Here is an 18,090-nt window from a genome sequence, read left to right as displayed (position 1 = left end):
GGTCCAATAAGCCCAAATGCAAGGATTTAAACTGTCAACTTTTGGAACAGAGATTCTGGTAAACCAAACTATCTTCCAGCTTGCTGAAGAGACAGCTGTTAGGTTTAGACAGCTTCCATATGATCTGCAAATCTTGTTTCATATCAAAGTTTGCATTCCTGATCCACAATTTCAAACAAAACCCAAATAATTCTCTCTTAGTTTAGACAGACGTCAATATTGACTATTTATAATTCCTAAAATAGTACTTATGCAACATAGCGTAATATTGGTATTATTTACCATCAAAAGGCTGTTTTGCTATTACTGTGAGTGATTTAAATATCTCCAGAATCCTTCTGCCTACTCAACCTCCAGACTATGATAATGACACCATTTTAGCCATTTCATTTTGATAACATATTCAGCCAGCTATGTTACTCTGTAGATCTCAAGAACTTGCTTAAGCACACTCTTGCCATTTTTTAAAAATAGTCACCAAAAGGCTCAAAACCAATACTTGCAGTTTTCTTGCAAAATATTTACTACAGCAGAAGCTACTTACCATTAGCATGAATAATTTTTATTGGAGCATAAATATTAGCATTCTTTGATTATATGTTTCAATCTAATTCCCAGGAAGAAAAGCAGTAGACTCTATTGCTAGAAAGAGCCTACAACAATGAAAAAATACAGTATCAAATCAAACAGTGAATCTTACGGTCTCCTCAGTTGTCCTTCACCCACTCATTCCCCTCTGCCCCAAGACCTGCTCTGTGACTGTTGTCCCTGCTCTCTACCCAAGCTACAAACTGTTTGGGAAGAAGCTTGGCCTTGTTCTGAAAAAATCACTGTATCAACAGCCAAATTTACCCAAAGTGCATTGATTGATTTAAACCACTGAGTTAATGGCCTTTAAATCAGATTCTCTACAGAAAATACAAATAGCTGTTGCATTCCATTCCATTAATGTTTTCAAGAGAAATGCTGATTTTAATTTAAATTTTAATTTAAAAAGCTAATATTTTCCTATATATTAAAAACAAGTACTTTTTTATTCTAAACCTGAAAAGGCACCCACCACCATCACATTAATTGCTTTAGAAACCATAAAAGCAGCCAGACTATAGTTAGAAGCAAAACCAAACCAGACTCATAGTAACCTTCAGTAGTGGAAATGACAACTCTGTTTCAAGTGTACACTGAATAATCCAGTTAAATGCTTGAGTTGCCCTAGTAGTGCTCTTAAAAACCAGAAAGCATTTCCTTCAGAAATGTTCACTGATAGAAGAGCAGCAATGAAAGATCTATGTGGAAAATACATATAAGTAGTTTCTGAATATCTAAGAAATTGATTTTAGGTGAACATTAAACTACAGTTATCACCAAATCTCTTCATAGATTCGTTTTCCACTTATTTTCATTTAACTACACAATACAGATGCCTGTCAGGCCCATGGAAGTGACTACACTTAGGCAGTCCTGCCCTCTCCTGGTCTATTCAACATATGCAAGAGACATCACAAACGGTACCTTCGAGCACAGCAACCAGAAAAGAGCCAGACTGACCACAGGCTAATTTGCTGGAGGTTACAGGGCACTGAATTGTGTTACAATCACTCCTCTAGATCCTGATCTATCACTCATTAAGTGTTTATGGATAGAAAATAATCTTCTAATCACAAGAGAAACACAATTACATATTTCTGCAACAAAACTAAATTGCAGTTATGTTTTTGCTGTTGCTTTCTTTGTAGAAAGATCTTTATTAATACTCCACTTTATATTTGCTATAAATAAGGGGGTTTTTTCCTAATCTGATCTAATTTTCACTGTGTAACCTCAATAAACACCTAGGTAATGACAGTTTTGAGAGACAACCATATACTCTGATATCTGAGTGGTATCTCCTGCTTCAGTGAGTTAAAAATCTGAAGTTTCACTTCTCTATGACACTGCCTTCCCATGTCTATTCCTTTAAGATGCTTCTTGTATGTATTTAACAAACTCTAGGCTTGTTACCTAAAAGTGAAAACTTATAAAAATGTCCCTCACGAGTCAGAAACCTTAATAAAATTTGTTACAACCCTCCCTCCTGGCTTCCATGGCAGTCTTTTCACCTTCACCACCAGAACTAGACTTCATGAACAAGGAAGTCTTGCATATTGCTTTGCACAATGGGGTCCTAGCAACTTCAGAATCTCCTTTAGCAAAAAAGAAAGCCACAGTGAAACTCTAGGCTAAGCACTGCTAAGGTATACAAACAACACGGAAAGTCGTCTGCTTTAAGTGTTTTTAAGTTTTGTGCAGAGTGAACAATGATAATGGAAACATGTAAAAATATTGTAGAATAACACGAAAACTCTTACTTATTAAATTTTGCTACAACAAAAAAGATTTCCTGAAAACGACCCTGCAAAGGGGTCATCTTTGGGTCTTGGCCCCTCATGGTAATCAGAGGGTTGCAGCTGAGTTTAGAACCTTAGTAAGTTCATGACAAAATAAACAGCTAAACCCCAAAAGTTTGCTTTCCAAACACAGAATAGCTGGACAAGTGAGGACAGGTTAGGCCAAACAAATGTTCTTGTGGGCACAAAAGAACAAAATTCTTCCAATTTGAAATGTAAATATTTCAGTAAAAGGCTTACAAACCACTACTATTCATATAGCCATATTTACAGTATGATCAGGAATTATGCCAAAGAGGGACTCACCCCAACCTGTAAGCAGTCAGAAACTCCAAGCCTCATTGCCACCTGAAGCACTCAGCAAAGGATCAGCTCTAACCTCCCATCCCTAACAGCAATATCTGTCTTTGCTTTTAAAGAAAAGTCTTTGTCTTACCCTTGTCAGGACTTCTGCTAGCATAGGCTATGATGGAAATAAAGACAGGTATTGCCTCTTTTATCTCCTGGAAAATTATGTTTGTAGAAAATGCTTTTTGCAATATAGAGAGGCCAAAGATCTTTTCCAGGCAAATAGCAAAGCTACTGTTCTGAGGGGGAAAATTTATATGTATACATATAGATTCACAAGCTACTCATAAATTCTACTGCAGTCAGATGTAGGACTGAACAATACTAAGAAGTTTAGAAGCACTTCACACTGATGTAATGAAATATTAGAAAGTAACAATATTTTAAGCAAATATTAGCATATTCTGATATCCTGCAGAGTAAGTTTAGAATTAATTAACTTCCAAGATCCATTTCAATTCCAAACATACTATTTTCCCACTCTGGAAACAGAAGAATTAGTTTGACTACACTCTATTATAATTTGAGTTTATCATGCTGATTTACAGGATTCCAGAAGGACTCCACACTAACTAATTACACATCTACCAAATACTTTCCTTTTCTAACCATTTTATCTAGGCAGTTTCTGACTGCAACATTTTGAGTATCCTGCACTGCTGTTCTTACAGATATACTCACAAGAAGTTTGAAACAAATTGCTCTGATTTCAATAAAAATACAGTCACAGAAATGTGGGGGAACATTTTCATCTCTCTGTAAGTGCACTACTAGGAGAAAACTCTATGATGAACGGAGTAGTAGCCCCCAACTTTGAGACATATAACCCTTACTTAAAAAACACCCAAACGATTCTTGGGAGCAAACTAATACATCCACAGTGTTAAGAACTTTGAACCTGGCAGGGAGAAAATCCCGAGATCCAATAGATTCCATTTCTTGGCATCCAGTTCAGCAGAACTAGCCATTAAAGTCACTGGGGGATCTGAAACAGGCTGTTAAAAAGTCATGTCAGCAAACTCTGCTCTTTGCTATGATTATGCTCCCTTTCTAGATGCTTGGTGGCTCTGGTGGCATTCTGCCCCAAACTAGTCAGTCAGGTTCAGATTCACACATCTCCCTGCCTGGGCTTACACTTGACCTGACTGTCAGATTGGAAGAACGGTCTTAACACTTGCTATACGTAATTATTATTGCTCCATACGTAAGAAGTCATCATGAGAGACATGCACACATTATCTGACAATCTAACATCTGAAGTATATAAGTTACACCCTTGACCAACAGGAAGTAGCCAGCGCAGTTATCACACTAGAGATGTTCCAGTTTGGGTTATCTTTATTATTGTTCCATTTTTCAGTAATTGTTCACATGTGTAATTGGACTATGTTTCTGCTCAGAAGTGTTTAGATACACTGCATAATAATACATTTCTTATCTCTCATACATTATATCTGAATATACGCAGGGTGCTCACACATTCCACTGCAACTCTGAACATCCATCAACATTCGTAATACACTTTGAGGATTAAAGAATATTGTGTCATTACTATTGTCTATCTTTCAAATTAATATATAGCATATGATACGTGCTTTCTGGCTCATTTCTCCCATTAACACACTTCTTTCTCCTATAGCTGTACTATTTAAACAAGTTATTTTACAGTGTTACTAGTTATTTTAACATAGAAGCAGCTTATTCCTCTACGATTTCGTGACTCAGCAAACTTACTGTCTCCAGTTAAAAAGAAAACCAAAAAGAAAGCAGAAGGGGGAGTTTTCTCCTTTTCAATTAGGAAGATTCTAACACTTTTCCTTATGCATTGAGGCACTAACTCTATATAGGTGATGACAGAAAGTCTCATTCTCTTTCCCCGGCAGAGCTCTGTTCCACTATTTAGCAGGGTCACTTTCTGCAATTTCGGTCAACACTTCTTTCTTTTCCTGTTAGACACTTTTCTCCATCTTTCTTCTAACTCTCCCTCTCACCTCTCTGCCCTCAGTAACTCACTACCTGTTCTGTCCAGTGAAGATCCAGAAACCTCTCTTTGATTCAGAGCTCTCCATCATAAGAGACTATAACAAATCACAGCTATGTCAGTCTATTCTTTATCAAAATCCTCAAACCTGCTATTGCTTTAATCTGATCTAAAGAAAGCCTCTCAGAAAAAAAGAGCTCCTTCCAGCTGCCTTCTCCTATTAAGGGTCTCTTATCCAGTCATAGAAGGTGCAAATCTCTGCACTTAATTTATTGGGAAGGATCTAGGCTTTGACCAGAGATGAGATCTGAAAGTCAGCAAGGGCTTCCTGTCAGCCTCTTGTTAGAAAGAAATACAGCATTTTGAGATCTGAAATTGTCAGTCTGACTTGGATGTGTCTACATCTGTGTTCTTGGGCAAGTTAGCATGCGGCTCCATTTTTTCTATCTTTAAAAACAAGCAATAGTACGCATGCTAACGATTAATGTTAATCGGTGATTATTTAAGTATAGGATAGGTCTGAACCTGCACTATTTACCTTAGAGCCACTGCCTTCAAACTTGCAGATTTCAGTCAAGATTAAAAGTGAAAGAAAAAATGATCCCTCTTTTTTTGAATAGAAACTCATCTTTACAAAAAATGTGACATAGTCATAATGGTGGCAAAAGACTTGAATGTTTTTTGAGTGAATGAAAATTAACTTTACAAGTTTTTATTGTAATGTTCAGAATAATCTTTTCATTATATATATAGAGTCTATTTTGTTAATTTTATGCTTTTTACAGTAAAAAAAGACATAATCACTCTGCCTTTGGGGGTTAACAGAACCCTTGTGACTACTTGTAACCATGGAAATATAAAGAGCTAGTGAGAGCCCGACATCAAACTAACAGAGGTGCTGAGAGACAGAAAATAGATATGTGATGAATTTGCTACACATGAAAGCTAGCTGAATCTGTACCAACTGCATTAACAACACAGAAAGCAAAGTCCACAAAGCCTTTTGAATGCTTAAAAGCATATAGCATTTACTGTGGCTTCTTACTGAAAATAAAGAGAAATGCCTTTAAAGGTTTGTTTTTAAAGCACTGAGTGCATCTGAACTAGTTTAAAAGCAGAGACAAAATGAGGTAAAAATGGTTACTATGTGAATAGGAACAGTAACAATATGCATGAAAACCTAAAGGGCCCTGTTGAAGAAGAAGGGTTTCCTTAGACTAAGGTTGTAGTTATGGAGATTATGCAACCAACGGCCAGCGACATCTGAGTTAGCCTGTTCCAAGCATCAAGAATGTTTTCTCACCATGTGGAGAGAGCCCCAAATTTAACAGATACAGAAATGCTTAAGACACTCAGCTGATGATTTACTGACCAAACTATCTGCCTTAAAATAAGAAGGCATGTGCATATTTAACTGCCTCCTCTGTGACAGGCCAAACCCACAAAACATTGTTTAACCAACCATAATTGCAATCCTTAAACACAGTCACCCTCAGAGACACCTTTGGAAAAAAGGAAAATATGTATTTCTTGCTGTAATAAGCAAGCTATGACCAACAGCAGAAGAAAAATCTCCTCAGGAATACATCTCAACAAATTATATCTACTTGAGAAATAAAATTATGAATATACACACCCAAAAAATACAACATATGTGCACATTACTTACATTACACAGGTGTGCAATGACTCAAAAGAGCCAAAATGTGTCAGCATGATCAAACGGATACTCTCTTAGTCTTATAGCATTAGCATCATTAGACAAATTGATCAGACCTCTTTTCTTCTTTCCTTTAGCCCAGTGGTTACTACAGAATCAGAACTCTCCTCTGGTTGCCCTCCTGGCTTCAAAGGCCAAGCTCACCTCCAAGCCAGCAGTATTTCTAAGGCACACTCGTTTATATGCCCAGATGATCCAAATGACAACACCACACTTCCTAAAATGAGCTCACCACAAACTTGTATACAAACTTCAAAATCATGCAATGAGGCCATATGGATCCACAAGGCTTAATATCCTTAGAGGAAAACCTGGTTTGCCCTTTCTTTTCTGTAGGTTCCCAGGATCCTGTGTATCATGCGAGATATGTCAGCTTTACTTTCCCGGGGACAAGAAAAAAAATATAAATTAATTCTGCAAGCTTTTATGATAAACATAATTTTTCTTGTATTCTTTGTCCATATGTCTATTTAGTTTTTATGGAAGCAAAGCACAGACCCTTAGGTCATAAATATATTGCAGATTTCTGTCAGCATGGCTGTGCTGACCAGGGTTATAAATAACTGAGATATCATTCTGGTAGTTGTACTAGCAAAAAAAAAAATTAAAAAAAATGCCCTAGATAAGATGCTAGGAAACCCAGACGCTGAGTTATAACGAATTGTATGCCAAAACCAAAGACATCTTCTGGGCCTATGTTAGCTGAATGAAATACACATTCACTGTTCCTCACATGCACGATGTGTTTCACCATACTACCATCTGTTTTCCCTATTTACCACAATTGTTTTTCAAATCTACACAAAATTTTAAATTTAAGATCAGATTAATGCCACAAAAAGTGAAGATACTGTCTGCACAATGTTTTCTTGCAATTTCTTTCTCATCTTATTGGAATCTTCAGTTTCAGAGCTACCTTGTATATATCTGCAGATATGCTTAGTTAAGGCCACATTAATCATTAATTATTTTAAATTTCATTATTGTGTTCATGGAAATAACCAAATCCTACACTTAAACTGTAACATTTTAACCAGGATGAAATTTGAAGAAATTCCATTTTTCCATTCTTGAAATAATTATGTAGATAAGATACCGTGCCTTATGGGCTTTCATTAAAACAGCAATTTCCAAGTGTCTACACAGTTTTTTTTTAAATGGGAACAGGTTCCTGTGCTGCTTAAACACTTGCAAAAATACCACCTCTCTGTTTTGCTGGTATGGTTTCTGGCATACTAGAACCCACTCCTAATGAGAGTTACTACTGCACTATACTAATTACTGCAATACCACTAATATATTAGAAAAGTTACACAAAAATACAGCTTGTTAAAAAATCCAAATGGATTCCATAGGGTTACAAGAGATGTAACTTATAGCAGAATGCATTTCTAGTGTTCTAAGAGAATCCTGGCTACAATTCATTTTCCATTTTGTGTGTGATTAATTTTTTTTTTTGAGTTGTATTTCAGAACTCACTAATTCAATATTCATGAGAAATACCAAATGTAATAAGTAAAAATATTTGAACAGAGGCCAAGTAATAGAAGTCTGTTTTTTTCATTAGTGGCAAAACCTTCATATTGGCTAATTAATATAATTACTGATTATCTTAACTTATTATTTGTGGCATCTTAGCCTTTTATCCTCTGAACCTCAAGCTAGTACCTAATACCACAAACAAAAAGCCAACATGAAAAAAGAATTAGGTGTACCACAACAGAACACTGGCAAAAAGAGCATGACAATGATTTGCATTTTTATCTTGTATCTCGATGGATAATCTTGAGAGACTTTAAAAATACTAAAAAGGATGCTTTGAAGCAATACCCAAAGTAAATTAATATTATCCCCATTCAACTACAAATAAACAAAAGGTCAGAGACCCATATTCAGAAATGTTTAAGCAAATAATTCACTTTGAAAACAAAGGATTTGGTCTGAAGTAACTTCACGAGTCTGTGGATCTCTTCTGTGTCCTAGGCATGAGATCTCCTTATAACTTTTAGCATGGGTAGCAAATATATGTTTACTAAATGGGTAGGTACTACTAAAATACAAAAGGAACTTAATTGGGCATTGATAAGCTAGGAACACTGGCAATATTTCAGCCTTTTTTGTGGACTGCATTTCATTACTCACTAATAATTTGGTCTGCATACTTACAGATACTGTCCTTGGCTTGAACAACAGCTTTGCATCCAGTTCCCAATACAACACATAAAAACCTGAAAGAAACACACAAGAACATTTTCTTCTTTCAGTGAAGACCTGATACAAAGATCACTTAGGGGAGTCTTTCAACTGACTTACTGAGATGTAGATCAGATTTCTAAAGAGCAGACATTCAATTCATTATTTCAGCAAAGTGTATGCTGTAATGAGTATATTTATCCATCTTTACTAATCCTTTCATGCTTGGCATTTATACATGCATAAATACATGTTCTTTTTTTTTGGTTTTTTTTATTCCCTACATTTTCTAGTCATGTAACCAGTATTTGATATTAAACTGCGAACAAAACACTAGAGAATATTCATTAGAATCTGGAGTAGAAGGAGCCTGATGAAACTGTACTTATATTATAGTATATTTTAGTAAAATTATACTAGGGATGATATAAGTCTTATTTATGACAGGCTTAGTATTTTCCAAAACAAAATTAAAAGAATTATGTAGGGAAAACTGTACACTACCTCATGCCATCAACATAATTAAGTATGACACAGCATAAGGATTATGAGAGCAAACCCAAGGAATTTGAAAATAATTGGCTACCCCAAGCTTCTACTTTCAACTTGGGAGTGTGAAATAATTAAAAGATAAAGTCTAAAACAACAGTAGAAAACCACATACCTAAAAGGATGATTACTCTCCTAAAAAGTCAGAAAAGATTTTTAGCATAGAATTTCTTTTCACAGACGAAAAAGAGTTCTAAGTATCATGCCAACTTTGATATGGAGGCAGGCTCAGCCACCTGGTTCAGCTCTCTGACGGAGACAGCCTGCAGGAGGAGCATGTGAAGAACCACTGAATAGGATTTTATTTTGTTGGGTGTTGCAAGTTTGTCTGTCATTAAGTTTTTAAGACTCCTCTGTAATCTCATGGGTTGCTTCTCCATCTCTGGTTCATATGTTGATCCATAGGACACCTAAAGACGATACAAAACTTTTAAATAAATATAGACAACTTCCCACACATCCAAGCAAGCAAAAAAATGGCAGGGGAAATAAACATAGTAAATGAATCTTAAATTATTAAAAGTAAGTAAGTATCTTAAATTTCATTCGCTTTACATGAAAATCATTGAAGTAATACTGCACAAGAAGTGCAACTGACCACTGGCATTTTTTTGATTAAAAAATGAGAGGGTTTTGTTTGTTTATTAAAGTGTATTGATTAACTATCCTCCAGAAATCTGTAGCACCACCTGCACTGCCCTGGGCCCATGAGGCAGCCTCCCAACTCCTTATTTATCTGGCAACACTAAACTTTGTAGTCATACTGCCTACACTCACTCTGACTGCATGTTCAAGCTGCAATATCACACTTTTAAGAAACTTCAACAGGATTGACTTAAGAACAGTGTAAATATTATCCAGACCAGTCCTCCTGTTCTCTTCTTTGCTTGTCTTCAAACCCATGTTCATGGATGAGTGCGTAGGTCTATGCTTTGTCTAAGACGAATACTGTAACAGGTCACTTTCATGCTCTTTCTGATCCCACAATGTTAAAGAGTATCTTTTGGCTCCTCATGCTGTCTGAGAACTAGTGTTTTTTTCAGAAGTTAAAAGAAAAAACAATTGCTTGCAAATAGGAACATAATTTATAATAGTATCAACCATTCTATGAAGGCCCTAACTTCCAGGTTTGTGGCCACACACAGAAATATAAACATCAGATGGCTATCAAAGAAGTGCAATATACAATAATAGTTAATATTTATGCCACTCCCAGTGACATACGCAAAATTAATAATCAGATTTCTGAAGTCAATGAAGTGGGTGTGGAGAGGGTGGGACCTGTATCAGATGTGGTAGCTTTGCTTTAAGTACAAATCTGCTGCAACGCAATAAGGTCAAGACTCACAGCAAACTTCCTTTCATGTGACTCGCAGACTCAGAAGCACATCCTACACACAGTAAAAAACAGACTGGAACTCTGCGCTCCCTCTTCAAGATCAGTCAGTCCAGATCATTCTGGGTTGTTTGGCCAGCTCCGGGAGAAACGAGGGGCCGATGCAAGTCCAGCGTGAAAGTGAAGCTGATTGACTGAGTGAACACACTGTGAGTCATAGGATGCAGAACCTCCCGGCTACCATCAATGATGGAGAAGTGGAATTTAAAGTCCCCTTGTTTTCCTTCATTAAATCCATCCCACCAAAATCCAAAAGACTGTAGCAACAGTCCTGGTGAGAATCCTCCATATGACATTGGTGCTTAAGATTTCAACAACCAAGGTCAGCTGAACATACAAAACCCAATGGATGCCAGTTCACTCATGCATGAAATAAAATATGCAAAGAAAAGCAGCTTTCTACCTTTCTTAGACAGTTTTACTGCTGAGAAAAGAGTCAAATTACCCTCACAGCACCTGAACTCATCAGTGTGACATTCTGGTACTCCCAGCTTCAGTTCCCACTCCTCACATACTCCTGAGCATGCAAGGCAAGTGACTACATCAGAGCTCAGGGCTGGTGGGGCCCAAATATGGTCTATGAAGATGTGGGAAGATAAAGAAAAGCATTGCAAGGTGGCTGGACAGGTAGCTCCATTTCAAATTGTGTACAATGGTCCAACGCCATCCTCAACAGTGCCCATATTTCATCCTTTCTTCTCATCAGTCTTTTTCCCAAGCATCTTCAGGAACAGGTGTCTTTAGCTTCTGTTGTGACTATTTTGTCATTTATTTAGAGCTGACTGGGATTTAAAATCCACAAAGATAGAAAAGACTACCCTCTGCATGAACAGATATATAAAGTCCTAGGACTTCATGGCAATAGGCAAACTACTTGATAACTGCTAGATTTTGGAATTAGGTTGTAACTTGGCATCCATTTTATACTTCTGCAATGTAAACAACTCCGAGTGAATATAAGTCATGTATGTAGTTTGTCTTTGTATATAATTAATTAACACATACTGTCTTTTCTGTTATTTGTGCTAGTCGCTGGAATTTATCCCCAACATATGTTACTATGGATTCCTTTTTGTTGCCTTTTTCAGTCACTGAAATGGCACATCCATTTTATGGCATATGCTGTATATATATATATTTTGATCACATCTCAGCAAAACATTACAGTGGGCTAACTTTAATACAGTTGATACACTGACATTATTTTTAACATGAAATGGACGGAAAATGTACATGGGAAAAGACAACACACTAAGATGGAATATGAGTGACTGAGCAGAACTATGAGAATAGATTTTACAGGATTATGTTAAGTATCCTTTAGATTGTAAAGATGTCAGCTAATGTAAAACTCTAACGTACCAGCTGCTGTCCAAATAGATCACAAAATGAAAGTCCTCATGCTGAGCAGGGCTTAAAATAGAGCAGATGATGAGTAAGATGGTATCTCTTATATAAACTTCAGATTTCATGCACTAAGACTTTCCATTGCCAAATATTCCTGGGGTTGTTATTTTCCATTAAAAATCTGCAGCAGAACAAAAGCACCAAATTGTTTGACTTTTCAGGCTTTAAAATGCAGTTGTTATTTTCATGCCACAGAGAAACTCCCTTCTAGTCTGCTTTGTGATTCATGTGTTTGGCTGAATAACTTTCCTGGAACTCAGAACAAGAGGGAAACCTTCCCTAAGTACTTCCTGTCTTTCTGCATGTACTAATAACAAGACGGAGTCCTCCCACCTTTCCCATTTACAACACACCAGGCACACCTACTGGTTGATATGCCCATAAGCCTCAGAAATAGTCTGCTTTTCCTCCGTTTTTAAATTGGCATGCATTTTCTCTGGCAACAAAAATGTTGTTTGCCTAATGTTAATATATATCAAAGCAATATTAATAGACTACTTCAGTAATTGTCTGTAGACAATGGAGAAGTCATAGCTCATGCTGAACATAAAGATGCATTGCTCTTTCTCTTGAGAAGATGGTTGCTGTAGACAGCCAACCACTTCTTCGAAAGCATGTTACCCTAAACCACTGTCAAGAATACAGAAACACGTGATTTTAAGGCGAAGTAAGACCTATGCCGTGTGCTTAACCTTGCAGGCCTTACTCCAAATGCCTGATGGAATCAGTAGGAAATCAACGCAGAATTTTAACTGTGTAAGAATTAAGTAAAAACTTCAGAATGAGGTCTAGTATATTTACAAGATGAAATGCTAAAAAATAAAATCACAGTCCCATTGTCATATTATAGCCTGGCAATCTGGGAATCCTAAAGGAATGGATCCAAATTGTACTATCCTCTAATAAAACCATGGACTGTTAAGCTTTTATTAGTTATCTGCACTAACTGAAAATAGAATCAAGCCCCTAATGTTTAAATACCTCATAGCTTCTTTTCAGAGTATGTGTCCTAAGCATCATGTTTTCCTTGCATTTGGAAAACAACTAAAATGTTTTGTGTAACTGATATGAAAAAATAACCAGAGGTGCTGAGTGGCTTACCAAATTCTTTAGAAGGCTGCCAGGAGGTATTCCAGTTTTAATTGTGGCTTTGTGTCTGACTTCCTGTCTGGGTGTAACCCTGGCCAACTCATTTAATCTCCAGGCCTGTTCTTCCAATCTGTAAAAGGGGGGATAATATACTTATTTAATTAATACAGTCTGTGGCTATTAATTGTTAAAAAAAAAGTTACTCTTCAAATATTTAAATAATATTTGGAGTTCCAGCTATCCCTTCCTGTTCAACTGATTCTGCCTCTTATTTACCCCTTAAAACAAGCAAATCCAGAACACGCTGAAAAGCTTTCTCTGTTCATTTCCTTATCAAAGGGAAAAGCCTTCTTGTTGCTTTTTTTCTCACTGATACTTAGCATCATTTCAAGTCAAAGCTGCGTAAGTACTGCCTTGTTCTGGCTACTCAGTAAAATTTAGCTTACAGATTTGATGGATTTTGCAATTCTTAAACAAAGCTTTATTCCAATAATAAATTAAGCTTTACCCTACCATAGTGGAGTGTTGTTACTTTCCTGAAATGCATCAACTACTAACAGACCTTTTTTTCAGTATTCTGAGAGAAAGATTATCTTTCTCATACCACTTTTCAAGTGAAGCTGCCACTACTCTTATAAGAATGCAAGACAGATACAAAAAAGAAAAAAAAGGAAAAAAAGAAAAAAAAGAAAAAAAAGAAAAAAAAGAAAAAAAAAGAGCTATAAAGGCTCTATCTTTCCTTGCTAGTAAGAAACAGATTAATGCTATTCAAAGATGCAGTTACCAATGGACCATAGAAAATTGTAACACCCCCTACCAAAAAAAGGCAGTAAAACTCTATTGTGAATCTTAGTGTCCTCAACAAATCTTGAAGAAATGCAGCCAGAAATTGCAAGAGTGTCTTTGTTCTAAATCTTTTCTAACAAAATGGCTTCTAGAATTTGTAATATTTTTTTTTTGTGGGGAGGCAAGAATCTCACACCACCTAACTCCAGGTTTTTAAATGATGCGTAAAAAAAAAAAAAAGTAATATGGTGTTGAATCAAAATTACTCCAGGAATGGATACAGATATTTTTTTTCTCAACAAAAATGGTAAATATAACTTCAGTAAACATTTTAATAAAATTTTGGAAAAATGAAAAAATAAACCAACAATGTAGGAAGACAAGTCCCTAATGGAAAAAATGTTATTTGCAAAGGCTGCAGCCTTTGAGACTTTTGAACTATTTTATTCACCAAAATTTTATTAACATATTTAATATTTACCATGTCTACTTCAAATTCAGACTTCCAGTCTCTAAAAAGCTAATTAAATTCCATATATTTTTTAATGAAGTAAAAACTCTGAAAGTGCTTTGACCTCCACTGAGTTTGAATCCAGATAAAGATAGAAATTCTTTTTCCTGAGCCTTCCTTAAAGATTGAAAAAATATTGCAGAGAAGTACTTAGAATTTCTTAACTCCCTGGCTTTAGCCTCATTTTCCTCATTACATTCTTCTTCCTGTTCTTGTTAATGCTGCCAGATACTGGATTGCCAACTCTTGTGAGTTCCTATTGAGTCTCAGAATATTCATCGGTGTTCTTAGAGACCCCAAGGCTGAAATCATGGATTGTTTAAGAATCTTCTCCTTTTGTCTGAAACAACCATCTAGCCCTTGAAATTACAACCAGGGCTGGGAAAGTGAAGGCTGGATTTTAAAAAGCTCAGAAGAAAGCAGGCACATGAAAAAGTCAACATGTATTGCCTTATATTTAGAATTTTTAATGCTCAAATTTGGAAATACTGTGTTAGGAGGTACACTCTTTAAAGTAACAAGTGTTTACATGAACAAAAGCAGAAAACCCAAGATTCCCCTGGCTTAGGTGTTGTAATAACTCAAGAATTTAAAGAACCATGAAAAGAATGAGTAAGCAATAGCTCATTAAGACAAAACTTTTGTTTTGAAGAGGTTTGAGCCAGCCACATGAGCCATGACAGACCGTGGTAAATAGACCACCACTATGAGGTTTTTTGCATCACTCTGCAAACAGTCCAAGCCATAGTTTCCAGTTTCTTCTGTAACTGGGTTGAAGCATGGCACGAGCTTTGTGTAACAGGGTGAGAAATACGGCTCAGTATGTCTGTTTTTTTGAAGTATAGACAGAACAAGAAATCCAGGTATTCAAGTTGTTAAGTCTTGCTAATTTTCTATGAGCCATAACTTCTCCTGCTGCAGGTAAGATCATAGCTTGTTTGTCAAGTGTCAAATGGAGAAAGAGATTGGATAAAAGGATAAGACTGGCAAGTTAATACTGCATGTCTGAAACCCTATAAATAAAAAGCAGCTGCTTAAAATGCTGTAAAGCAGCTGGATTCAGAGTTAGGTGCTAAAATATCTAACACATCTTGGGCATATTTGGGAAGACATTAAAAAATAAACACAGAAAATATTATCTCCAAACTCTATTACAAAAACTTGTGCTTCAAAGACGCAGAGAATGTGTCCCTCCATATCTGTAATCAGGGTCATGAACAACGTTTCAGAGAAAACACAACTAAAACATCAAAGGACTAATTTGGCTGGTTACTTCTGAACATCTGTTGTTGTTTCAGAGATATATCAGGGACTCTTTGAAGGCAACCCCTGCCCAAAAAAACCAAACAAAAAAACGTATCAGTTTTTGGGTTATCGTTTGAGAAACTAGTTCCTTTTTGTGCATGGAATTAGATATCTTGATTAAAAAAATTAATGAAATATTGCAGATTCTAAACACCACTGACACATAGCCTTATTATGTCTTAGACTGCATTTAATGACGATCGTATCTACTCTTCTTGACACAAAGTCAAAATCCTAAGACCAGGAAAGTGGTTACTGTAACGCTTAAAAGTGAATACAGTAAAGAAAATCATTTGGTTGGAATATAGGCTAGTTGTTCCAAAATTCTATTAATAAGACACATTTTTCAGTACAATCCGCACATAGCATACTCTCTTTCTGCTTTTAAATCATAATTTTAAGCCAGTAATGAGTCTGAATTCTGATGTTTAAATATGGTGTAACCATTAACACATTAACATAGTTAAGGAGGCAGCTCAATTTCTCCTTAAGACCTAATTTACTACCTGCTTTTAAAGAAGCATAAAATCTGAAATTAATCAAGTGAGATTTAACTGGATGAGGAAATGCTTTTGATGTATCAGACACACCTGTGCAGAGCGCCCTGAGCAGAGCACACAACTGAGCTGGTCTTTCTAGTAGCTTCCATATTTTGTGCCATGATCTCAGTTTCAAGTGCTTCTTCAAGTAATATTCTTCATGGAGAAAGTATTCTATCGTTGCTCAAGCCTAACCTCTTCTATATGCTTTTTGTGTTTAGAAATGCATGGTAGAATGGTGATGCAAACACTCTTCTGGCAACAGTAGCTGAACTCAGGTCTTGTTAAACTTCAAACTGTCATTTCTTAGCTCCTCATTGATAAACTTTGCACCCTTAAAATTTTAAAGCATCATAGTCACCCATAACATGCTTATTAACCTACAGAAAGAAATTCCCTGCACTGAACTTAAAGAGAAAATCTATTGTACAGAAAGGTGCAGAACAGTATTGATACATGTCATCATACGCTGAAAACTGGAGTTTGACTAACCAGATGCTGTTACTTTCTTTAATATCTCATGAATAGAAACTATAGCATAAAAACAACTCAAAACAATCATTTACTGGGAAATATGACATATGGCCTGTTAAGCTGCTTTCCTACAGAAATAGCTAAAGATCATTACTCTTGGCATCATTCCCTACAACAGCCACTGGGCTCATTAAAACAGACTGTATGCGATTGAGTCCATAAGGAACATTATTTCTACAGGTGGGTAGAAATAATGATGAAAACTACAAAGACTTGTGAGAAAGAAGTAGTCAAGGAGACTTCTCCACCTCCATAACTTCTGTGCACTTAAAACAAATCAAAGCAACACCACTAAAACAGTTGCTGCGGGGGAAAAAAAAGAGGCATTTTCTCTTTTTCCTTTATGGTATACATTTCCATCTTGCTAATGTATGGTATTTCATTTAACCTATGCTGCTGGAGGGTTTTTCCTCGAGTAGGAATATCCTGATGTGAACAGGAAGTTTGCATCCAGCAGGGGCCACTTGTTGCTTTTGTAGCCCCAATTTAATTAGGTAGAAACCAAATTCTGCTGCTGTCATAGGATGACTTCATGCTCTGCAATAGTGGACTGGAATAACCACAATCACACTGCAATGTGATAATGCTGCAACCCAAGCTTCTCCAGTGATGTTATACTAGTGAATGTAAACCAAACATTTGTGCTGTGGCAAAACAGGACAGGAAATGTTAAGGCAATTATAATGTGGCAATGATAATCTGACGTAGCAATAATACTATCACATTTAGCAAATGCTTGCATCTGAAAGCAGCTATGCTGTGATTATGTTCTTGCAACACATCCCCTTCACATTCCACACGGCTGCATGGATTATCTAAATTTAGACTGTAACATGGTACAGTAGATGGCTTTACTATGTTCCACCACTAGCCTTTTTCACATGCTGGGTAAAATTACTGCTGTGTCCAATCATCCCCATTATATGATCGCACTGGGAGACGATGGAGCTTTTATGGTAACAAAACTAATCGCAGCGTTATAAACACACTTCTGAAATACCTGATGGGTGCTGTGAGGCTATTGTGCGAGGACTCACAAAGCTTGCGGTGCAACATCGATTTACGGGCACGACACTGCATACAGGTCTGCGTATGCAGACGTGAGGCAGGCACAGGTCGGGACCTACCAAGGCAGGTTGCCAACACCAGGAGTGATGCCGCGGCCTATGGACACAGCTGAGGCAGCGGCGGGCTAAAAAGCACGTGCCCCCACAAGGCGACGGCGGTGACTCCGCGCTAGGGAAGCGCAGGGGCGGAGAGCCCGCACCAACAGGCCAAAGCCGGGCAGCAGTGCCTCCTGCCCGGCTGCCAGCAACGCCTGGCTCCCTCAGGCCCCCAGGGAGCG

General features: G+C 36.9%; 1 long non-coding RNA gene across 1 annotated transcript in view; it reads right to left on the bottom strand.

The window, feature by feature from the left end:
- LOC130155881 (uncharacterized) overlaps positions 1-8,894 on the bottom strand; it is a 151,893-nt gene extending 142,999 nt beyond the window's left edge. The window contains exons 1-2 of the long non-coding RNA XR_008824242.1: positions 8,750-8,894; positions 8,603-8,664 (exon numbers count right to left, since the gene is read on the bottom strand). This is a non-coding gene — a long non-coding RNA (uncharacterized LOC130155881). The remainder of the gene's footprint in view (positions 1-8,602; positions 8,665-8,749) is intronic.
- Between the last annotated feature and the right edge of the window lie 9,196 nt (positions 8,895-18,090).

Source organism: Falco biarmicus, chromosome 10 (assembly GCF_023638135.1).
Source record: "Falco biarmicus isolate bFalBia1 chromosome 10, bFalBia1.pri, whole genome shotgun sequence".
In the NCBI taxonomy this organism is placed as follows: domain Eukaryota; kingdom Metazoa; phylum Chordata; class Aves; order Falconiformes; family Falconidae; genus Falco; species Falco biarmicus.
Note: the sequence above shows the minus strand (reverse complement) of the source record. Positions and strands in the feature narration are given on the sequence as shown.